This window comes from Marmota monax, unplaced genomic scaffold, assembly GCF_021218885.2.
Source record: "Marmota monax isolate L192 unplaced genomic scaffold, Marmota_monax_Labrador192_F-V1.1 WCK01_AAM20220418_F8-fsc00048, whole genome shotgun sequence".
Classification (NCBI taxonomy): Eukaryota; Metazoa; Chordata; class Mammalia; order Rodentia; family Sciuridae; genus Marmota; species Marmota monax.
Window position 1 is genome coordinate 3710561 of NW_026694895.1, and position 25280 is coordinate 3735840.

The following is a 25280-nucleotide window of genomic DNA, read 5'->3' on the forward strand; positions in this document are numbered from 1 at the left end:
CAAGATATTTATGTCAGTAAAGAATAAAGAAGAGGTATAGAATTTCTTGAGCATCTACAATGTACCTAGTTCTGTGGGAAGTACCTAGTTCAATACGTGGGTCATATAAGCTGTATGAGTTTTGACCACATGTCTATTCTCTTAATATCTTGATCTTAATCCTCATTTATAAATTGGGATAATAATTCAATCTGCCTAGGTACATGTAAAACAAATGTCATCATCCTGATACAGAGTTGATAGCTGCTATTTTGTTTGCATACATTATCTCTGACCACCTCCAAAGGAGTTCCACGAATTAGGTTTCTCTCTTATAATTTTATAGAAAACAAAAGTCAAATCAAAATGAGAACTGTGCTCAAAGGAGCAACATCGCAAGACTTGATCCAGATTTTTCCTAGCTTCCATATTTGGGGTTCTTATCAGACTGTTATAGAACTGTACAATGACAAAGTATTAATACATAACATTATCCCATTAGAGTCATATGACATATATTAACACAATATATTATATATTAACAAAATGCAAATGTGTTTCAGTTGAGTTTTACTTCTTTTTGCATTGTAAACTACGAGCTTCTCTTGCCTCTTCTTGAAAGCCAAAGGTTTTGACTTTTGAGTACAGTAATTTATCTCTTAATTGTGATTCATTCTTTTTCAGAAAAACTCAGACTATTCTCACAGTATGGGAAAGAGTAAAAGTTCCGAAACTATCAACTTGGCTTATGTATTAGGTCTTTATATGGATCATTGAATTGGGTAAATCCAAAGGTGAATCCTCTAAATAAATTGAAAATAAAGAACACATTAAGAAGATATTTATATGTATTACACATACATTTGGATCAATTTTAGAAAATGTATAACATATACAAAATTTAGTTAATATTAAATTTATGATTGCTTTATTCCTGTGTAGTAAATTGTAACTAGTTTTGAGAATCAGTAATTTTTCAAATGCAAGGGAAAGATGAATAAGATTAAGTTGAAGTCAAAGAAATAATCTGCATGCTAAATTTTATGAAATAGAGAAAAAATGGAAAACATTTAAAAATATCTAATTTTATCTAGGTCAGTTGGCTTCCTTAACTGGTAAAAAGAAAGAAAAATCTATTATATTTTAAAAAACTTAATATCAAAAATTGAAAACAATGTTTTCTTTCATTTTCAAAATCTGACTGCAAATTTAATTGAATATAGTCATATCAATTTTTTTTAATTCCTGTAATGAGAGAGGAAAATGTAAATGAATAGCACATGGAAAGCTGCATATTTTGATTATGTAAATTAAAATTTTGATGTAGAGTTATTAAGCAATTTTCTCAGATGCTAATGTTTAACAGAGTAAGGCTGATTTTCTTTTTCTTGTTTTGACTAATCAATGCACTTTTATAGGATTTTTTGAGACTCTTATTTAAACTTTAATGAAACCAGTTAGTCTCTAGAACAGAGTAATAAGATGTCAATTGCTGAAAAGTAAATAGAATAACTTTAATAGAGAAAGCCCTTTCTCATAAGTGTACAATAAAGACAGTGGAAAATCACCTTTTGTGGGTGAGATGGGAAAACAGACTAAAGCATAAAAATTGTTTTGAATGTAGTAAGTACAATTAAAAGGTAGAATCAAATATGTTATAAGTGCATCTATTTGTAATACATATTATAAATGCAATAAAAATAGTTCATTTATCTGCTTTCTAGGAAACAATTCAGTAAATTCCAGCATTTCAAAAGTAAATGGAAAAAAATATAACAATTCATATACTAGATACACTTTACATGTATGAATTAAGTACACAAAATATAGGCATACTTATATCTTTTTACAAAAAAGAAACACTGGAAGTATAAACCAGATGCCAAACTAGACAAATACAGAAGTCAAGAGGAAAAGTAAAATACAGATGAAAATGGGCAAGTGACTTCCTAAAACATAAAATCTTATATATTTTGGCATGCATGTTTTAGCTATTCAAAAATTTTTAAAAATATAAAAAGTGAATGTAAATCTCAAATGAATATAAATAAATTATCCTAGCCATTTATCAATTTGGTGACATGAACTGTTTCCAGGAGACATTCAAACACTCTATTCTATATATCCTCAGTGGTATATATTTTAAGGTCCAGCAAAGGAATAACCTAAATCATAGGTATGTTAATTGTACTATTGTCATTGTAACTTTGAAACTATTCAAATATATCTTAGGATAACATGAAAATTATTTTAATGTATTAATTTAAATATTAAAAATATAAAAGAAAATTCAGTAAAATATATTAATATAAACTCATGATATCTACATTCTTAAAAATAAATTTCCTATCTCTGCCCATGAAGGTAAGTTGAAGCAATAGAATATCTGACTGGTTGCAAAATGCCAGCCTCAAAAGAAATCAGAGCTGCATGGAGAAATTGCTTTTCCAAGTAAGGGTCAGGGAAAACACAAGTTAATTGCAAGACATCTTGTCATGCTAGAAATCAAGGACAAGTTCAATAATTGTTGATGCTATGTCAAGTGAATGCAAGACCCAGAAGTTAACACCAAATTAGGTACAATATAAACATCAAAATAAATAATGTCTGAAATTGATAATTACACAGAGAACACAGTAAAATCCATAATGAAAGTCAAAAGGAAATGTTGAAAAATATTCTACTAATAAAGTTAACTATTATAAGAACTTTTTACTCTGAAATTGGAAATTAAAGATACAAAGTTCACCCCAAGGGAAGATGATAAAACTCTTACCATTAGGTAATAACAGTCACTAAAAAAGGTGAAGAAAAAATGACAGAATTTTAAAAATCACAATTCTTTTGCCTCCAAAGAAATAATCGATTCATTTAAGGATCATTAGTATAAAACTTTTAGTTGAAAGGTGAACAGAAAGCAGATCTGTGTATAATATTACCCTACACAGGACTTTCTAAATGCAAAATATTGGCACCAAGCAATCAAATGTAATAACACTAAAAATAAAGCCACTGGATATTTTATATATATAAAATACAGTATGAAAAACACAGTGCCTCCTATGGGATATACTTGCAACAATGTATAAAAAACTAATCAAGCATTTATACCTAACTTACAATTTGCAGCCATCATAAAAAACATGTGCAAACAATTACATGAATCCCCAAATCACTAATTACTAGAAAATTGAGTTCTTCTCTTAAAAAGTAGCTGCCATGAAAAAAGTGAAAATGGTTCCAAATGATGAAAATTGAAGTCAAATATTTCATATGGTTATAGGTCAAGAAAAAAATTAATAAAATACATTTTTGTTCAGGGGCAGAGGTTTAATACCGTCTGTGAACTCAATGAATTAAAATTTTCTCATATGAGAAAAATGACACAGTTATAAAAGAGAAAGTCCTTATTTCAAAAGTGTCAAGACACAAGTTTAAAGATTAAACATGAAGTCTGCAATTTACTCTGAAATGTTTCAGTTAAGATGCAGATGTAGATAAAAAAAATGTGGCAAAGTGTTCAACACTGGGTGTGTGAATTTCATTCTACTACTCTTGAGATGCTTTAAAATGTTATCATAAGCTACTTTAAAATAGCTGCAAATAATAACTTGTGAACAAAACTTTAATTCCAAGAGATGGGTAATGATTTTTTTTCTGCTTTTTTGTGTATTAGCAGTTGATATCACCCTCTCTTTTGATGCATGAAATGTCCTGATTTGGCCCAGTGGGAATATTTTGCATAGCATTGACCTCAGCTGATTTAGATCAACCTTACACTTAGGTCAAGAGCAACTGAGAACAGGGTGGCCCCTTGGCCACTCTAAGAAATATATTAAAATATATGATGTCCTGTAATCATGGTACTTGGTTTGTTTGGAGTCAAGACATATTCATCTGTCAGCAATTGTTTAGCAATAATAATTGTATTTATTTTTTGTACCTGATTGAAGGTGGAGCCTAGAAAATTTGATGATTAAGATATTGTGGAATTAGAATGTGCCTATGAGACTTGCCTAATTTGAAAGGATCCCATCACAAACGAAATTGACTTTTCTGCTGCCAAGATGCTCTAAAGCATGCCAAACAGATTCAAAACTGAAGATTTGTCTCCATTTGTACATCTTCTGCAACCCCAATAATGGAAAGACAAAGAAACCCTGACATCTGATCCCTTTCAGTTTATACCCTGCTCCTGCAGTTGCTGTTCTGTCTCCTTTGCCTGTAACCAAGTTATTCCATGAGTATGAACCATTGGAGTGCTACAAGTTTTCCAGAATCTAACAACTAGGGCAATCCACCTCAGTAAATTTACTTCTCTGTCCTTGTAATAACTGCCTTTATTTTTTTAGTGTTTCCTTATTTTCTGGCACAGGTCTATCCTGCCTTATACCTTTAGTCAACCTTTTTTTGAAGGATCTCTAGGTGGCACTCCAGCCCTTTTTGTTTTGTTTTGAGACAGGGTGTCTATAAATCACCAAGGCTGGCCTCAAATGTGCAATTCTCCTGTCTTAGCCTCCAGAGTAACTGGGATTATGGGCATGCACCACTGTGACTGGCTCTAGTTTTTTTTTTTTTTTTAATTAGTAATACATGACAGTAGAATGCACTTATGGACTTTGATATATCATATATAGATGGGATATAACTTCTCATTTTTCTGAGTGCACGTTGCACAATTATATTGGTCATGCAGTCACATATATACATACAGTAATAATGTCTATTTCATTCTACTGTTTTTCCTATCCCCACATCCCATCCCCTCCCCTCCCATCACTTCCCTCTACCTAATCTAAGGTAATGCTATTCTTCCCTAGTGCCCCCCACCCACCTTATTGTGAATTAGCATCCACATATTAGAGAAAACATTCAGCCTTTGGTTTCGTGGGATTGGCTTATTTCGCTTAGCATGATATTCTCCAACTCCAACCATTTACTAGCAAATTGCATAATTTTACTCTTCTTTATAGCTGAGTAATATTCCATTGAGTATATATCCCACATTTTCTTTATTCATTCAAAAAACCTAACACCAAAAAAAAAAAAAAAGCAAATAACCCAATCAATAAATGGGCTAAGGAACTGAACAGACACTTCACAGAAAAAGAAATACAAATGATAAACAAATATATGAAAAAGTGTTTAACATTTCTAGCAATTAAAGAAATGCAAATCAAAACTATTCTAAGATTTTATCTCACTCCTGTCAGAATGGTAATCATCAAGAATACAGACAACAATAAATATTGGTGAGGATGTGGTAAAAAAGTAACACTCATACTTGCTGATAGGACTGCAAATTGGTGCAACCACTATGGAAAGCAGTATGGAGATTACTCAGAAAATTGGGAATGGAATCACCATTTGATCAAGCTATCCCACTCCTTGGTTTATACTTAAAATCAGCATACTCTAGTGACACAGCCACAACAATGTTTATAGCAGCTCAATTCACAAAAGCTAGACTATGGAACCAGCCTAGCTGTCTAGCTGTTTTTAACAAAGGATCACTAAATGAGATTGCAGACCAAAGAATATTTTGACATTATTTCTATGCTCTTTCAGTGCACAAAGCAGGATATAGGATTTAAAAAAAAAATAGAAATGAGTTCATATTAGTATGTAAAATTCAAATTTGAACAAAAAATGTTTTCTTCTGAATTTTATTGATTTTATATTAGTGTATATTTCAATCTTTCATTGAAAATGTTGTTTCAAAATTACCAAAATATAATTTTTATAATATACTACAATGTAGATTAAATGCATTAAAAGTATAATATCAATATTATCAAAAATAAGATACCAAGTGAACTTTGAGTTTTCTTTGTTGTTCATGTTTTTTAATTAATTATTTATTTAGGAATGCATGGTGAAAATGGTTGTAAAGTCAAAGCCACATATATTACAAGAAATTATGGGTTCATTGCTATTTCATCCTGTTTGCCTCCTCCCTCCCCATAAGCAAATGTCAGTACATTGCACTATTGAGTTTTTACTGTTATTCAAAAGGAAGTATACCACACACATTGTTCTGCTTTCTTACCCTGCAATATGTCTTATAGATCTAGCAATTTCAAAGCATAAGATCTTTCTCATTGTTTTCATGACCAAATTTAATCACAGAAAATTTTCTCCACTCAGTTTATAAAAAAAAAATGATTAATTTTAAAGTACTAGTTTTCCTTGATTTTTTTATATTTATTTTTTAGTTATAGGTGGACAATATATTTTATTTTATATTTTTATGTGGTGCTGAGTATCAAACCTAGGGTCTCACACATGGTAGGCAAGCACTCTACCTCTGAGCCACAACTCCAGCCCCAGTTTTCCTTGATTTTTAACAACAGAATATCTGATTTATTTGGTATTAATTCTGGTGTATAGTGTAAGAATCTAAGCTTTTGGGTACCAGGGATTGAACCCACTTAACCACTGAGCCACATCTCCAGCCCTTTTTATTTTTGAGACAGGGTCTTGCTAAACTGCCCTGGCTGGTCTTGAACTTGCAATCCTTTTGCCTCAGCCTCCTGAGCCACTGGGATTACAGGAGTAACCCTGTGTCCAGCAGGATCTAATGTTTTGAATGTCCCTCAAGTTCTCAGGTCCATTAATGTAAATGTATGAATTTTCCCTAGTCATTTGAGTTTCACTTTTTATCATTTATATCATATAATAATTTCCATTTGTATTTGTTTCTGTTGCTTCAAATAGATTTAAAATGAAAATTAATTATATTTATTTTCCACTTCACATATTTTTGTCATCATTTTTCTCTTCAGAACCAACTACCTCCTTGAAATTTGTATATATATTTCAATTTTTGTTTTCATCAAAATATGCCTTTAAATGTATCTCTACACAACATTTTCTGTTAAAACTTTATATAATTGTTGTTTGCAGCAAATATTTTTATGTAACTTGCTTTCTTTCATTTAATTATGTCTTTAACCTATGCCAAAACTTATATATGATCCAATTTTAACTCACATTCAGAAGGTCTACAGTCATTTATTCAGTTTCCAATCCCCCTACAACCAAATTTATTTATTTGACTGGTTGTTTGTAAATTTGGTACTAATTTTTGGACAATACACTTGAACTGACAGATACAGTTTATTATCTTTATCAACGATAATCAATTTTGCTGTAGCAACACTAAAGGGATTGAAAATAGAGAGTTGTTCCAGATCCTGCTTGGGGTATTGGTGAATGTTCAATATATGGAGCTCATAAGCACTTTTCTAAAACTGAGTTTGAAAATACTAATCCTAAGGGTAAATTGGGAAAAAACAAAGCCAACATTTTTTTTTTTTTTTTGCCATTTCTCCTATTAAGAAATCACTACTTGAATCTGGATTGACCACTTGATTTCTTTGACCAGCAGAATATTAGTGAATGGTACATAAGCAGAAGCTTAGAAAGTGCCTCTACATTGGATCTTGACTATTTGATGTTGTTGGAAATCCTGCAAGTACCACTATGCAAAAAAGCATAGGCTGGCCTGACTCCTGATGAGAGACACATAACTCAGCCTTGCATCCAGCCAACAGCCAGCCAACCTCCAGATCTATAAATGAGCCCAAGTACCAGCAGCTGCTGGTCAAGCCCAGACAGGTCCAACAAAACTTTGCAAGTGAACCCAGCTAAAATTACCTACCCACAAAAATGTGAACTAAACAAATGGATGTAGCTTTAAATCAGTTTTAAGACTGTGTTATGATGCAGCAAAAACTAAATAATATACATAATAAACTATAATATAAACTAATGTAAATTACAAACTATGAACAGAAAACTAACATAGATAGTAAACTACGAATCATATAGATAATAATCTATGGGCCTGTTTTAGTCAGCATTTTTCGCTGCTGGGACTAAAAGATCTGACCAGAATTCTTTTAGGGAAGGAAAGTTTATTTGAGGGCTCACGATTTCAGAGGTCTTAGTCCATTGAAGGCCAGTTCTGTTCCTCAGGACTCCAGGTGAAGCAGAACATCATGGTGGGAGAGTGTGGAAGAGGGAAGCAGCTCACATGATGACTGAAAAGCAGAGAGAGAGTCTTCGTGCTCCAGACACAAAATATATATGCCATAGCCACGCCCCCAATGAACCACTTCCCCCAGCCACACCCCACCTACCTCCAGCCACCACCTAGTTAATCCCATCAGGGATTAATTCACTGATTAGGTTAAGACTCTATCCCAATCATTTCTCTCCAAACCTTCTTGCATTGTCTTACAAGTGAGCTTTGGGGATTTACCTCACACCCAAACTGTAACATGACCTAAGAACTATTTCATCATAATACATCTGATAGTGTTTGAATTCATTTGTGTACTGATAGATGTCTAATTTGTTGCCTTTAAAATTATGCAGTGAACATGACTTCCTTTCTCACATGAACAAAAATTTCTCTAAAGTATATGCTTAGAAGAAAACCCAAGACGTTTTAGGTCTCAAGTTCAACTTCTCTATGTATAGCTACATTGTTTTTCAAGTAATTTCATCATTACATTAGCATCAGAAATATATAAAAGTTGGTATTTCTTCACACCTTTGATATTTTAGGGTTCCTTCCATTTATGACGATATGAATATGAAATAATATTTTAATGTTTTAAATCATCCTTTCTCTGAATTCAATTTAACAAATATATTTTTATACATTTTCACATTATGGCTATACATATTTCCTTTTCTCTCTGAACTGTTAGGATTTAGAAGACTTTTTTTTTCTTTTTGTAGGAGGTATTTTACATAGAACTTTATATAAAGTATATTTCACAGTATACAGTACTATGAACACAAGTAGAATTTTTACATAATTTAAGTATATTGAATGTTACTTTTCTTAATCCAGTGGTTCTGAACCTTGGTTACATAATAAAATCATCTAGGAAGCTTTAAAAAATATCAGTGGCCAGGCTGCCAATCATACAATATGCCACAATCTTTATTTGTCTTGAGCAAGTCAATACCACTCTGTTCCCCTGCTTTTCTTCTTGGCTTTCCACCTCGTCCCCTGTGTATTGGATCTGTTCTCTATCATCCTTTCACCTCCATCTCTTCTGGAGTACTTCTGAAGTATCAGCCTAAATTACTGGGAGATGTTTTCCTCTAATTTTGGTCTACAGAATAGTTGAACTTGCTGTTGTGTTTTTGGTTTTGTTTAGAACAACTAATTCACTCCTGGAAAAAAAAGAGAGAGAGAGAGAGAGAGAGAGAAAAGAAAACCAAAGAACAAAATTTCTGTCCATTGTAGTAGGGGAGTCAGGCATCAGACAATTATAAAAAATGGAGAATTACAACTGTGGTAAATATTTAGAAGTGGATAATAGTGAAATTATTAAATAAAACTTAGGCAGTTGGCTTGATCATTAATATCAGGTAAATCTTTTCTGAGTTATTGGTGTTTGATTTGAGATCTTAAAAAATGCACAGTTAGCATAGCTAAGCATAGCTGTTTCCTTTTATTTCTTGTTGTCACTGGAAACATACTACACTATGAGAAATAAAACATACTACACAAGTCATAAAAGAATTATCAAGTATTAAATATTTGATTTTATTGGTGATTAGATCACCAGCGGTGAAGATAAATTTATCTTTTATTTTGTACCATTACCAAAATCCAACATCCAAGCATATATTCCTTTTTATCATAAATAAGTTGTGTAACAGACAAAAAGTCCAATTTTCAAGGGAACCCCAGGTCTACTACTGCAACAGATGTCTCTCTCCATCCATAAGAACTTCTGACCTATGCTTTTGAAGAAATGTTACATGGGCTATACCTCTGACCTCACTTTAGCTTTTTCATGTAAAATTATGTCATGCATTTTTGCCTAGTACAAATTAAAGATTTTTTTTTGGTAATGCCTGTATAGGCTCTTAGTATCCCTGAAGGGCTTTTTGTTTAAATTTATTGATTGAACATTAAATAGAAAAAAATGTTTGAATATTTAGAATTTTCTAGTACATTTCTTCAATGAAGAATCTATTAGTAGTACAGTAGAATTAGAAATGTGACCCATTTGAGAAAGACTTTATAAGATCCTATTGAAGTAAGGATAAGAATAAATAATGATCCTTAAAGTATTAGAAAAAAGCACTTTTATATAATCAGATCTGGAATCTAAAACAAATGGTTATTAGTGTTGAGCTGTTTTTTAGTTCCAATAACATCCCATCCATATCAGTCAGAGCAATAATACAAAATTTTCAACTTTACAAATTCTATTTTCTATTCTGGCTTGACAGGAATGTTTATTTTCAAAAGTTAAGAATTCAAATGTAGAGTACCCAATTAAATGACTACATCAGGTTTCCTTAATTAAAGATAATGCATTTGTAAGAAATGTCAAGAGAGTATAATGCTCACACCTCTTCCAGATGCAGACAACCTTCTAATATCCTACAAATGTGGCTCCACCTGAATTCACTGTAGATATGTTCTCTTATTTGTGAAACAAGATTGAAGAACTGGAGATAGTTAACCTAATGCTGTAATTGAATAGAAAAGGAAAAATTAAAATGAATCCATTGGCAAATAATAGCCGGAATGAAGAAAAAAATGAGAATGTTACAAAGAAAGCCTGGAAGTCATAAACTCTAGACTTCACTTTAAAAAGTGCATGATTTTATTTCAGATTTGGCAAGAGTCCCATTGAACTATAATTTTTATCTAAGCACTTGGGCTTTTGTGTCAAAGAACTAGCAAGCAAGAAGAGAAGTCATCATTTTTAAAATAAGTTATTGCCCCTAATCATACACAGAAAATACCTTAGGTACTCAGTCTACAGTGTGTATAACCTCAGGCGCACCTGCACTTTTAGATAAGGACTACTTCTTTTCACCTATATACATAGAACACATAATATATAAGTACATAACATCTATAAGAACACAAATGTAAAAAAAAATACATACTTTCACAATATAATAGACTTTTCTTTTTCTCTCATTGATCATTAAGGAATTTTGATTCCTCAAAAGGAATCTCTTTGGGAAATTTTAATTCATTCAGCGCCAGGACTATTGATATTGAAATAATATTTAAAATACTACTCAGGGAAAATATTCTCTCTTTAGCAGACATGCAGAGTACATTCTCAAAGCAGGAATTTCTTAACTTATTTATAATGGATTTATTACTTTGTTTTGGCTTTTCCACAAGCTTGGGATAATGATATTATACCTTCTCTAAAATGATTTTTTGAACTGCAGAAAAATTGAAATGTCCTCAGTGCTTACATATCTACCAAAATGTTTGTTTTGCATGATGTCCTAATATACATGCACAAATATTCCCAAAAGGAAGATAACTTTACATCATGTTAACATGCCATTCATTATCAAGCAAACCATAACAAAATACTACAAAAGAACATTTTCATCTCCATCAAAACAACTATGTATTATTATATTAAACCAGACTTTCTTCTGCAACAATAGTTGCATACTTGTTTTCAATGATTTATAAGTGATTACAACAACCATGTAGCACAGTTTTTACTATTACTCCCTTTCAAATTCAGGGTATTCTGCATTTTCTGGATAATTTTTTCAAAAAATGTTTCTAATCCTAGCAAAGCAATGAATACTTTTGTTTGTGAATACTTCTGCTAGAGGTTTGGCAATAGTCCCATTGAACTATAGGCTATAATTTGCATCTAAATACTTAGGCAATTTATGTCAAAGCACTAGCAGGCAACAAGAGCAGTCACCATTCTCAAATGAGTTATTGACCCTTATTGTTAAAAAAAAAAAAAGTTGGTTACTTTCGTGCAATGGAGGCATGGAAAATTATAGGTGGCATCCAAGTGATCGACTTAAGTGCTACTCATTACTCCCTTGGTCAGTTTTCTCTTCCACCCAATCTTGTTTTCCCTCCTTATCTTCTATTTCCCCAAGAGCACTCCATAGCAAATCCCCCTACCGGCTAAAAACTATATAAATCTAATAATAATAATAATAAAGCAATCGACTGTGAAAAATAGAAACAGATTTAGACTGTGTATCTCAACTCTTCATGATTTAAAATAATTCTTACATTGTTCTTGTTGTAACCACATACTGTTTATGATTCTCTAGTATCTTCATTCCATTCCACTTATATGTTTGTACTTCAGAGGCAGGGAAGTTATTTTCCCAGAATTCGCTGTAGCTAGTGCTCTACATATAGTCAGATTTCATCAATGCCTGGAAAGCCTCCAATGAGAAGGGGGCCATTTCCCAGTGGCTGCTTCTGCTGTGCAAAACCAGAGTCAATTCAAACTAAAACGAAAGAGTCTGCAGATTCACTTGTTCACGGCCAGAGTGAAAGCAGCCTGATAATAGAGGCTTCTTACTGCCTGTGCCTCTGTTTTAGTCAGCTTTTTCACCATAGTGACTAAAAGACCTGAAAAGAACAATTAAAGGAGGAAAAGTTTATTTGGGTGCTCACAATTCAGAGGTCTCAGTCCATAGATGGTTGGCTCCATTCCTTGGGGCTTGAAGTGAAGCAGAACATGATGGTGGAAGGGTGAGGAAAGCAGCTGAGGACATTACAACAGGAAGCACAGAGAAAGTCTCCTCCTCATGACAAACTACAAATGCCAAAGATATGCCCTTAATGCCCACCTCCTCCAGCCACATCCTACCTGCCTTCAGTTACCATCCAGTTAATCCTTTTCAGAGAATTAATGCTCTGATTGAGTTAAGGCTTTCATAACCCAATGATTTCACCTCTTAACATTTTTGCATTTTCTCACACATGAGCTTTTGGGGGACACCACATATTTAAACCATAACAGCCTCATGTAATCCAGAATAGCAACTGTGAATGGAGTATGATAACATCCTCTATTGAATTGTTTGGGGGCTATAAATTTAGACGTCTTATATTCAGTTTTCAGGATTTGTATTATAGAATTATTTGCATTTTTATCAATTTTAAAATTGAGATTTTAGTAGCATCAATAAATAAGTTTATTTTTAATTGCACCCAGAAAAAAAAATGTCTGATATTTGTTTCCTCATCACCCGAACAAACACAGGGAGCCAACACAATTGGTTTGGACTATATAAATTAGTGGAAAGCATTTTTAGAGGATCAGTTCCCAATTCCTGTGCCAAACTCTCTTCACTAAACACTACAAAAACTTCCAGAAGACTTGTTACATGAAATTTTGAGAACAGAAATAAACTTGTTACCATTTTCTGTATTAGATAATCTATTTCAAGGAATAGCGCCATATTTACATGCACTCATGCGCGCACACATACACACACACATAATGTTTGGGTTTAAAAGTATGTATTACTCAAAAAAGACTTTATGATAAATCCAAATATTTCAAAACAATCTCATATAGCATATAACATTATTTCTTTTTCTAGGAATTGTTTACTTATTAGGACATTTTCAACACTTAAGATAAAGTGTTTGGCTCCTGGTTAATGATTATGGTATTTTATTTCTGCACTTACAAACAGTACATATCTGAAACAGATCAATATATCTGGAGCACACTTTTAGAGAAATTATATCCAATTTCAAATAAGTAAACTTTCCACCTATCAAAAAAACCTATTCACTACATTACCTTTCTGCCATCCTATTCACACAAAACTCCATGCTGCAATTCTTCTATTTAAACTCTTATATAGAAATACTCTTCCCTTCATTCCACACTCACTCCCAGCCCTTTCTCCCAATAATCATGGCTTCTTTTGGCTTCTGATACAATCTGTAATGACAAAAACAAAATCAGTTCATACAAACTTGGGTAAAATTTAAAACTTCTCAAAATTCATAGGATTTTTAGGCATTAATAAGGTGATATCTGAAGCTTTCCAAGGCATGTGTGTTAATATGATATCAGTTTCAAAAATACCTTTCAGGAGGTGCTGGGGTTGTGGCTCAGCGGTAGAGCACTCACCTAGCACATGTGAGGCCTTGGGTTTGATCCTCAGTGCCACATAAAAATAAATAAAATGAAGGTACTGTGTCCGACTACAACTAAAAAATAAATATTAAAAAAAATAACTTTAGTGAGATGAATATTGATTGAGAGTCATATATTATTGGTAAACAACTTTCCAAGAAGAACTTCCCTTTTAGAGCTAATTTTAGAATGGTGTTTTGAAATTTTCAATTTGCAAAATTTTACATGCCAAAGCAAAACATAATTTCCTAACACAGCTACAAAGGCTGTAGAACAAGAACATGGTAGATTGCCAGACCTAGCCTAAACCAAATCCTTAGATAATGAAACAAAATAACAACCCATACAAGAGAATCAGAAATTTGAATTCCCAAAACTAAGAAATCTTTGCTTGGGTATAATTCTAAAATATTACTATTGTCCAGCAAGTAACCAGAATCAATAATAGTTACTAGTTTTTATGCAGCTCTTATCAGCTCAAAATCTTAAATACAATACTATACTTCACAGTTTATTCATATTTCACATCTATCTTCTTTAAGCATCCTGTATTCAGATTCCTTAGCATCTCATATCAGTACAGGCAGGGAAACAGAAACCAGTCTGGTTATTTCAAAGAATAGTTATAAGTGGAACTGGCTATAAAAGTGATTAGAAGGGTCAGAGATTAAAGAAGTGGTAAGGTGGGCCCATTTCTGAGGCTGCTGCCTTGGCCACAGAGTGCTACAGAAATGCTGTTAAGGCAGATAAGCAGGCAGTTAGCAGCCCACACTCTGATATTGCAGGAGCCTGATGTCAGCCCTCCCACAGTTGCTGCTGGCTTGCCCCCAGTGCTGGAGCCAACAGTCACCTCCCCCAGCCGGCTATGCATAAATAGTATGGTTCCTCCTCTTCTCAGAGTCCAGTCTACTTCAAGTGCTTCACGCTGGCAAAATCTAAACAGGCATCATCTGGCAAGAGAGAATAGGAAATATAATTTAAGTTTCTAGCCCCATATAACACAGGGGAAAATGAGTATGAAATTGAACTCAAATGAATCTTTGGCACATTCATTTATGCACTATTCCTAGAAAGTACAATGCAATTATGGTGGAGCATTTGCTTTGGAGGCACTATTAATACATAGAAGTATATTATATACTATGAGAGAAGTGTGTGAAGCACTGGTGTGGTCATCAGAAGAAATATGCTAAGGATACAGTTGGGTTGCCGTACATTGACCTCAGGTCCTTTCATCAGCTTTTATTTTACACTTAAATAATTTTACATGTTAAAAATAACAAACAATATTACAAGCAAATTTGTGTCCAATAATAACAAGCATTCAATTGATCCTTAAGTATCTTACCACTATTTGCATTGAGGCTGCTACAGACACAAATAGAACCTGTAATACAAACTACTGGTGGTTAAATTTACTAAAGTCTTCTGCTTAAAATAGCTTTTTTGATCACAGACCCTTGATATATAAATTAATAATTTCTAAAGCACATAAATGATTGCCTTTGGTATACTATAAACAGATGCATGGATTTCTAAATAAATTCCTTAAGTAATATTTATATATATGAATATAGAAATATATATTCAGTATACATCAAATATGCATTCAAAATATAACAAATATATATTTAAATTTATGTGTGTGTAGAAGAAGAGGTATATGTTGAGGGAATATTTATATATTGATATCTGGAGGTTAAGTTCACATTAAGGCTACATGTGAAACAATTGCTCCAAATCAGAATGCTGACCAAAGACAAATCTACTCTATATGTAATTTCTCTGGCTTTATTGAATTGAGTAGGGCATTCAGAGTTTTTTCAAAAATTTCAATTTACCTTAGAGAAAATTCTCCTCACATTGCTACTCTAAATATAATGTTTCTCATAATTCCAGTCTCTCAAGTTTGAAAATGTTCTTTTCCTGAATTACTGTTTTTAAGTGAGAGATGTCTAATAACTTGTAATAAAATCATTTGCATCTTTATTTTATATTCTATTCAATATTTCCATGTTAATCTAATTATGTTCATATATTACCTAATGCTAAATCTTCCTTACATTTTAGGATAACTACAGGAGCATGTTGTATTAATCTTCTTATGCTCTGTTTTCATAAACAAATGTGTTTGGGGATATTTATAATTATTTTGAATTAACTTGAGACATTGTATTTCTAATATTCTTATTCTGTTGTGGAATCAAAGATATTACTCTGAAAGAATATGTTGAGAAATTTATTTTTTTCTGTTCTGGGAAGAAATGATGTTTGTATAGGAAACTATGTTACTTGAAGTTGTCTGGGTCTGGTGACTTTAAAGGCAATAATTTGGATGAAGGGTTCAATTTAATTATCATTTACATTTTTTGAAGTCAATAGAATATTCAAGTTTTTTACTGTTTCATGGATCAATTTTGGATATTTTCATTTTCTGGGATTTATTGATTCCATGCACAAAACATTAATATATTAGTAGTATTTTAATGCAATTTTTATGAAGATATTTAAATTCTTTTTAATATCAATGCTTTTCATGACTAATGTAGTTTTTTAATATCTGTTGCCTTATGCTAGGTACTGACAAAAAGATCATACTTTGAAGTTCTAACCTCCAATATCTCAGAGTGTAACAGTGTTTAGAGCCAGGGCCTTTAAAAAGGTAAGTAAGTTAAAATGAGGCCACTCGGTGAGCTCTAATTGAACCTGACTAGAATTCTTGTAAGGAGAGGAGATTAGCACCAGCAGAAGAGACCCCAGAGACATGATCAAACAGAGGCAAGTCCATGTTAGGATGCAGTGAGAAGACAGCTCTGGACAAGTAAAAGCCCTCTGGAGACGCCAGACCATTTGACACCATGATCTTGGACTTCCAGCCTCCAGAATTGTAAGAAAATTTATCTCTGTTATTTAAGCCATGATTTTATGGTGTTCAATGATGGCATCCTTAGCAAACCAACAGGACTTGTATTAACCAGACTTTCCAAATTTTGTTATTTTATTGTTTCTTTCCCTGGAATCAATTTTTGGTTTAATGGATGAAATCTACTTCCGCTCTTGTTTTTATTGTGTCGTGTACTTTACATTTTAAATTGTTTCAGCTTCTTAAAGTGAATAGTTATATTTTCCTAAACTTTCACATTTAAAAAATATATACTTCTAGCTCACTCCAACAGTTTATTTATGTAGTCTGTGGTTTGTATACATTTCTAAAATGTATAATCTCAGTGGCATTTTGTTTAACCTCAAGAGTTAACTTGTCATAGCTTTAGATGGATATTTTGTTTGTTCATTCCTTGTTACCTATTTGTAACTAATTTCTAGAGTATTGCAAAATGCATGTATTGTATTAAAGTACATGTAAAGTAAAGTACATGTCTTATGTTATTTCTAAGAAATAGCATTTTCCTTGTAGCTAGAAACATGGTTTATTTTGAAATGTTCCACAGGTGTTTTATTCATACAATATCCATGCAAAAAACTTTGGTTGAGTAATTATTTGTGTGTGTATGTGTCAAAATCTGAGCAAGGCAGGGGAGAGTATCATGGACACAAAACAAGGTCACAGTGATGGTGCTTACATTTTAGTTGAGAGACAGATAAATAAAAGTAAGCAGTCAGATAAAAGAAGTTCAATTTATAATAAGTGCTAAAAAAATAAATGAGGGATGAAGTACAGAATAGCAAAGAGGTTCTTCTTGAAGTAAGGTAGTCCTGCACACCTGTAATCCCAGTGACTCAAGAGGCTGAGGCAGAAGGATCATGAGTTCAACCCAGACTCAGCAACCTAGGGAGACCCTAAGCAATTCAACAAGATCCTATCTCTAATAAAATATATATTAAAAACAATGGGGAGGAGAGTGGGGAATGTGGCTAAATGGTTAAGTGCCCCTGAGTTCAATCCCTGGTAGAAAAAAAAAAGGTAATCCTACAAGTCTTCTGTGAAAAGATGAGACTATGTAAGACACAGAACTGGAGAAGAGTTAGCCCTGAGAATACTGTTAGTTGTGTGTAAGAGAAGATGATTTCCTCCAGGAAAAACAAAGCCAGCTTTTGCCTATGAAGAGCAAAGGTTGACAGCAGGAAACCTTTCCTCTAGTACTGGGTGGGGGGGTGGGGGTGGTATCTTTAATCTAGGCAGGATGATTTACCTTTTGGTGGCCTGCTTCCCACCTGTGGCACTCACTGTTCTGTCTCTTTGGCCCTAATGCCAAATCTGCAACTCTCCTTGGAAATAACATCCTCCTTATTTCGAGAATTGTATGCACAGATTTAATCTGAGAATGATGTAACAAACAGAGATCTGCCACATAACCTTTTTCTTTGGTCAGCCTGCAGTATCTCTGATAATAGAATTTTTATGGTTGTACTAGGAAAATTCAGCTTTCAGAAAGATATCAATTTTCATTTCTATGAGGTTGCAAAATTCTTGTTTCTCATGAGTTCTCTCTCAAGTTGATAGCATCTGCTTCATAGCTTTCTGAATTCTTGTCTTTTCTGGCTTTCTAATGGCACCTATCCAGCTTGCTAGTGCTATTATGAATTTATTCTCATAATTACATTTTCCTTGTCTTTTTCATGGGATTTGGAAAAGGAAGGTAAGTAAAAACTTGGGATCAGTCAACTTTGTATTAGAAATCCTAGAATTTATTTCAGAAGTATTCACTATTTTAAAACGTTTTATAGAATACACAATTTTGAATATTAGTGTATTAGTTTATGAAAACCTTTAAGAATGCATGTTACCTGCATAGAAGAATCATTTTTTTAATTTGTATTACTAGCTTTTTTTTCCTCCATGATGTTAGTACAAATTTCTATTTCTGATATGAGTATAAAAGTGGCATGTTAGTTAATTATCTAATAAATAAAGTAAATGAATAACCATGCAGGATAATTTGACACTTCATGTGATGCATATAAACAAAATAGAAGTTAGCCAGGATTAATTATGCCTCTGTTGTAATCTAGACTCTACGTGTACATATTAAACCAACTCAGTCTTTCAAGTACCACATGGTCTCATTCATAAGTACAATCTAAAAATGTTAATTTTAGAATAGGAAGGGAGTTACCAGAGACTGGGAGAGATAGGGAAAGTTTGATCAATGGATACCAAGTTATTTTAGGATAGGAAAAAGAAGTTCTCTTCTTTTTTACTCTTGCACAGTAGGATGACTATAAAACAATAATAATGTACAGTACATTTTTAAAAACTAAGAAAAAATTTGGAAAATTTTACCATAAAGAAATGATAGGTATTTGAGAAATAATAAATATTTGAGAAGACAGATATGTTCAACTTTACATAAACATTACAGAATGAATACATATCTTGAACACAAGTTATCTCAATAGGTACAATTTTTGTTTTCATGTAAAATTAAATGTTATATTTTTTAATTTAAAAATTTTTCAAAACATAGTCTTATTATTGTATTTCAAGTATGTTATATTGTTTTCCTAAGATCCCAGAGTTACCAGCTGGCCTAACTAAGATTGGATTTACTTATTCCAATTCTTTGTTGCTCTCTGTTTCTACAAAATTCAAAACCCCTAACAAATGAGGCTGAATGTTATTGGACAAAATTATCGGTGTTAAGGAATGGGTTTACAGACTGTGAAATACATGGACATGGAAAGAATACATTATATTCTGACAGAGATCAAAGAGGGAGAGAACAGATAAGCAGAGAAGCAAGGCTCCAGCTAAGCAAGGGTAGTTGCCACTCATAGCCATGAATGTTAACAGAACCACTTCCACACTATCATGGACTAGGTGAGAACTCAGTGGCTCTAGCTTTGTTGCTATGAGAACATTGGTTGCATTTGTTTGTTTTCTATTTCAGGATGCAGATTTCTCACTTTGGTACTTCAAATAGTCACAAGAATAATCAGTACTTTTCATCATTCACCTTTCCCTTGGCCTAATGTAAAAAAAAAAATGTCCTTGATAATATTTTATAGTCTTGATACTTCACTTAATTTTTGACAATATATTTTGCCCAAAATATGAAATGTTGCCAAGGCAACATAGTAACTTCTCCTGGTCCAAGGTATCTGCTGTGCTTTAAAAAGTTCAATTTAAAATAAAATAATTAATAATAATAATAAGACAATGTAACTGAGTTTTTGTTCAATTTCTAAAATATTTTAGTCCCACTGAGTTCTATTAAACTATGTTATAAAATTTTTAAATGTGATTTCCAAAATATTCTAAGTGAATAATAATATGCCAGACAACTAGGCACTTTGATAAAGTTGGTATCTAAGACTTTCTTGCCCCTACCTAACTGCCACCCTAAAGCACCAAATTTCCCACAAAATTTCAGCGTAAAGAAATATATTTGAAAAGAATAACCAAAGGAAGTTTCACTGGGATTCTAAAAGGGGTAGGAAGAAGATTACCAATTCAAGATACCTAATTTAAAAATGTAGAACATTTTATTCCCTCAAAAATGTCCATCACCACCCTCTCCGTCAACTTGCCCCAAATTTACAAAAGTAATGATTGTAAAACAACTCTATTGAGGACCACTGTGTATGTAGTAGTTCAGTTTGATAATCTGTGTACTATAAAATCATGTGTAAGACAGTCTCCTATAGTTAACACACAATGTATTTATTTTATTGTTTCAGACCACTGATAGCTTGGACTAAAGACATGGACGAGAATATATGTTTACATATATTATATATATTTACACTATGAGGCTCATATCAATGTTTCCCCCTCTGTTCTTCATCCCAAGCTTTGGAATAAAGGGTGTCTTTAAATGTACATTGTTCCAATCTTTAGTAGAAAATTAAAGTGAATTCAAGTCTGAAAAAAAAATACAAAAGAAAATGGAAAAATAGAATAAATACACAGCAGTTAAACCAGAAAAAATGTCAAAAAGGGATAAAACTTCTTAGAAATTTCTGAAAAATAAACAGTACTTGGGAAAGGATTTCATCTTCTCTCTCTCTCTCTCTCTCTCTCTCTCTCTCTCTCTCTCTCTCAAACACACACACACACACACACACACACACACACGTACGTGTAAGTGGCATACATAAGAAATATGTCCTCCTCCGAGAGATGGCCTAAGAAACTTTACAGTAAGGGCTGGGATTTTGGCTCAGCAGTAGAGAGCTTGCCACTAGACGTATGGGGCCCTAGGTTCACATGTATGAGACAAGTGCTCTGCCACTAAGCCACAACCCCAGCCCCGATATTTCACTTTTATTCTAACAGTTTTTCCTTCATGAGTTGTGACATTTTATTATTGGTTTTTAATACATTTAATATTTCTGTTGATTAATCTGACTCTTTACTCATGACAAAAGAATCCCCTTTCTAAATTTGATTTGTCTGATATTAGTGCAGTTGCAAGAGTTTTCTTAAATCTTTTCATTCTTTTACTTTTAACCAATATGTGTCTTTGTGTTTCAAGTATATTTTTATGAAGCACACATGGCTTGTTTTTGCTTTTTTCCTAATCCAGGAAAATATTTTTCTTGAAATATCCAGTCTCATAATTTGATATAGGTATTTCTGGGTTTGGGTATAATTTCAGCATCATGACATGTGATTTCTATTTGTCCAGACTGCTGTATATTCTTCTGTTCCCATTCCACTGCTTTAGTATTTGAAGTGAAATATTTTTTAATATTATATTTTATCTTCTCTGGAAATATTTTAGCTATGCCTTTTTGTATTTTAGTGCTTATTTAGATATTAAAATGTGAATCCATAGTCACTGGTTATACTCAAAAACTATTCTATGCACAACTTAGGAAATTTTTGATGATCTATATCCATTTTCATTATCACCCTTTTGGCTTGTTTCATGTATTTTACTTCACCTATTTTCAAATGCATGTTTATTGTTGTTAATACTTGAATAAAAATGTATCTTTCATGAGACTAATACAAGTACATCAGATAGAATTAAAAGATCTACTTAATAACATACGTACTCTTCCTATAGTTCTTTATTTGTTCCTGTAAAACTTGGTTTCCATTTGATATTATTTCCATATATCCTGAAAACCCTCTTTAGGCACTTCTTATGTAACAGCTTTACTTTTTTGACAAAGTTTTTGCACCTAATACTTTTCGGTAATAACTTTATCATTCATTTCTAAATGGTAATTTGATTAAACTTAGAAATCTAGTATAAGAGTTGTGGTTTTGTTTGTTTATTATTTATTTATTTTATTTGTTTTAATTAGTTACACATGACAGTACAATGACCTTGACATATCATACATTTGAATCAGGTGGGATATAATTTCTCATTTTTCTGAGTATATAGGCTGCAGAATCACATTGGTCATGTATATATATATATATATATATATATATATATACACACACACACACACACACACACATTAATGATGTCTCATTCTATTCTGGCCACCACTATTTCTTCTGGGAAGTTAGCTTCATTCACTTAGCTGTTTCCCTAAAGACTTTTAGTTCAATGTGTCATTTTTGCCAGTGATTATTTTAAAGATTTTTTTTCTCTTTGATGTTAAACTGAAATTGAGAGCCTAGATATGTTTTTTCATGCTATTTTTCATGATTGGGATTTATTTAGTGTCTGGATATTTTCCACCAAACTTGAGATAAAGGCTATTATTTTCTGCAGATACTTTCTGTCCCATTCTCTCACCCATTTTCTTCTGTGATTCAAATTTCATGGATGTTGAATTGCTTTTTATGTAATGTGTTGTTTGGGCTGGTTTTATTTGTTTCATATCCTTCTTTTTTTCTCTATTATTCAGATATAATAAATTATAATCATCTAAGATCTAATCCAGTAAAGTTTCCGTCAGTTAATGTACTTTTCAACTATAAATTTTTCATTTGATTCATTTCTAATTTATATTTTTACTCCTGATATTTCCCAAGTCTATATAATTGCTTAATATTTTCATCTAAATTTTTATTTGCTGATTACAATTCTGAGTCATCTTGAGTATTTTTCTATTTACTGCTTTTGTCCCTGAATATTAAGGATCACATATTCATTTTTCCTGTTATGTTTTATAATTTTCTATTTTTTATTAATTATGGTCAGGATGCATCATATAGCCTGTATTTTCTTCCTCTGAAGAGTATTAATTCTCTCTTACTAGTCAATCAAATTATGTAAATCAGCTTAGAATTACAGAGACTTGATTTTATATTTCATTAATGTTTAGTTTAACTTTTTCAGTTTTTTTCTTAGTCCAATGCAAACCCCTTAGTTCTGTTACATGGCGTTTGCTATTAAGTTGTGTCTCTTCTGAAGTTTCTATGGAAAACACAAAGTATTTATATATAACCTCTAACTTGACTGAAATATTCTGTCCCTTTCATTATGCAGAAAGTGGGATGTATGCCTAACTCTTTCATCATCAAGCTACTGCTTTTCTGCCGAGCTCCTAGGCGTCTTGCCTACACATTTATATTTAGGGGTCAGGCAAAAACGGACTTCTTTTTAAATCCTATTTCTGAGTCTTTCCTCTTAAAGACTGAGGAGAATCACAGAAGAAAAGCTTTATAAATGTAGATGTCAGTGAGATTTTTTTCAACTTTCAAAGATCAAAATCCACTAGTTTCTTTTGTTGTTGTTGTTGTTATTTTTGTTGCTGTATCCTCAAAAAGTTTTACACCAATCCAGAGATTATACTTTTTATAGGTGGGTCAGGGTGTGGGGGGGGATAGTCCAAACAAACTTCTCTGCTTTATTGGGATTGGAATTATATGTTATTTTTCCAAGTGTGATCAGCTTTTTCTTGTAAAGAGCTCATATAATTCAACACTTAATGCTAAAAAAAAATGCTTCTAAGTATTTTAGCAAAAGAAAAACAACTTGATAAAACATCTAGAAACTTACGTGGCAATTGTTTAAGTGGAAAAATATAAACATACTCTATTAAAGAGTACTCTCTCAAATACAACAACTAACATAATTTAGTGAGTTATTTGGATAGAGGGTCAACCAACAAAAGTCTAAAAATTTCTGCTATATAAACAGATATAACTAAGGAAATATTATTTTTAATATTATTTTTGAAGTTATCCCTATTATAGTAGCCACAAAAATTTCAGTATACCAAAATGCTAATATAGCTTAAAAAGTGCTAGACTTACCTAAAAAAAAATGTAATATTTTTAAAGTATCTGAAAGTGGTTCTGCAGAAATAGAAGTAATATATTTCTACATGTATAGGTCCAATATTGTAAAGATGTGACAAATTAATCAATAAACTATGTAATGGTATTTTTATAAAAATTATCAATCAATGAAAATGAATAAAGTCTTAAAATCGATTCTTATATCTGTGGAAATTAGTAAAAGGCATAGAAGATTTCTAGCCATCTGAAAAGGATGAATTCTATGAGCAATATTGGGTAAGTTAGCTTTCTACAGGTGAAGAAAATTTACATATGCATATGTCATCCTGTAAATGAAAATACACTACAATTTTGTCAAAATGTAAGTGTTTAAAATTATTCAACAAAACACTAGTGATAAAACATAGGAAAACAAAGAAGCCCCCAAATAAGGTTAAGACATATTTGACTGCATGAAAATGTAAATCACTTATGTGATGAAGGACACTTCAAAATTTGCAAGAAAAATGAAAGGCTAGGAAAAATATCTCCTTTTATATAGAGATACAAGTATAGGTATAGATATAATTATATGTGATGTTGCTTTGCCCATACGTATCTATACTTCACATGTGAACATGCATAAGTAAATCCAATTATATATTAAATATATATTATATACATACTTCCTTACATCCATTCTTGCAATCTCATTCAGAACTCTTAACTTGTTCCTGGAAGAAAAATATATGCACTGTCTACGTTTATATCAGCTTAAATGTGAACAAATAATCCAAAGATAAAACACAATTAATTAGTGAATTAGTGAATGTGAAAAAGTGCTAAAGACAAAAAGACAAGAAAATTAAAAAAAAAAAGAAAGAAAGAAACTTGGGAACTCTAAATCAAGACTCCAATGTAACATGATTTTTTACCTACCAGACAGGCAACATATTTTTGAGAGAGATATTTGTCATTGATGAGAGTATGAAGAAATTGGCACATTAATACCAATAATAATATAATAAATTGTGATGTTCTTTCAGATGGCACCTCAGTGATATTTATAAAACATGAGATGTTCCTGTCTCATGATGAAGCAATTCCTCTGCTATCAGCACTTTTTCTATGGATGATAACACACATTACAACAGTGATTAGTCAGGGCAAGAAGTTAGGCACTACTATTATTTGTGACAAAGCAGACTAAGCAATCTTTTACTTTAACAAAGTATATCTTCCAACATGCAAAATATTTTTTAGTATATACCAAA

The 25280-nt window shown here is 32.1% G+C and overlaps 1 long non-coding RNA gene across 5 annotated transcripts; it reads right to left on the bottom strand.

The window, feature by feature from the left end:
• Positions 1-5808: 5808 nt before the first annotated feature.
• LOC124080815 (uncharacterized) lies at positions 5809-25054 on the bottom strand. Of its 5 annotated transcripts, none has more exons than XR_006847860.2 (8): positions 24946-25054; positions 14764-14863; positions 13908-13987; positions 13572-13715; positions 12431-12572; positions 10369-10488; positions 9043-9174; positions 5809-8024 (listed from the first exon to the last, which is right to left on the bottom strand). It is a non-coding gene; the product is annotated as an uncharacterized LOC124080815 (long non-coding RNA). The 5 variants fall into 5 exon arrangements; XR_009225173.1 differs by having other exon boundaries at positions 8964-9174; XR_009225172.1 differs by lacking the exon at positions 5809-8024 and having other exon boundaries at positions 8918-9174.
• Positions 25055-25280: the final 226 nt, after the last annotated feature.